This window comes from Opisthorchis viverrini, assembly GCF_000715545.1.
Source record: "Opisthorchis viverrini unplaced genomic scaffold opera_v5_275, whole genome shotgun sequence".
NCBI lineage: Eukaryota > Metazoa > Platyhelminthes > Trematoda > Opisthorchiida > Opisthorchiidae > Opisthorchis > Opisthorchis viverrini.
The window spans coordinates 343,265-344,247 of NW_008751936.1; positions in this window are offsets into that span (position 1 = coordinate 343,265).

Below are 983 nucleotides of genomic sequence, written 5' to 3' on the forward strand. Positions count from 1 at the left end.
CACTCTTCACCTGCCTGAGATCCCTATTCGGAAACTACCTTCTCCGCCTCCTCCGAAGCCATGCGTAGCCCCACCTTTGCAAGTTTAAAAAGCACATCAAGCCATACAAACCACGTGCATGGAAGTAGCTCGTATCCACAACGACCCATGACCAGCTCCGACCCTCGCCCGTTTCCACCCCCCAGGCCACCAGCCCTCGTTCCGCCTGAACACCATTTTCGGCAACCACCCATCCCTCCACAGCCGCCACCCGCTTTCGCACCCTATCCCTGTCCATACCTACCGATTCAGAAGATGACACGGCCGACACCTTTACATTCAACTGCATGCCCTCCGCCCAAAATCATTCCGTATCCTATACTGAGCCTGATACAGTACCTCCTGCCGTGGGTTCAAGCCTATTTCAACGACGATTCACCCATCTACAACCAGTACTGAATACTCCCTCCCAGACTCCGGACCTGTTTCATATAACCTCAACACCAGGTACCCAGTCCCTTCAGTGAAGAACCCCACCGTGAGGTTGCAAAGTTCCTGCTTAGTGCCGTCTGCTCACCAGTAATATCAATAATGTTGTTCAATGCTCGTTCCTTACCGCCCAAAATCCGTAATCTCCGAGCAATTGGAGCTATTGCATGACCAAGTATTATCTGTGCGACTGAAACATGGCTAACAGATGAAAATCCTGACACGGCCATCTCAATCCCTGGCTATGATATTTGCCGTTCCGATAGGAAAAACCCGAGGGGCGGTGGCCGTCCCATCTATTCCAAGTCAGAATTTCGTGCAACCGCATTTGACGGTTCTTCTCTGGAAGGGATTGCAGAGACCATTTGGTTATCAATAGAACAGACCAAACGACCTGTACTAGTAGGTTGTATCTATTTACCACCTACCCCCTCCTCCGCCTCTATTGCTGACCTTTTCCGTATCATTTCCACTGCGCATACCCTTCCTCATCCGTCCAAATTTCTGTTGGGTGA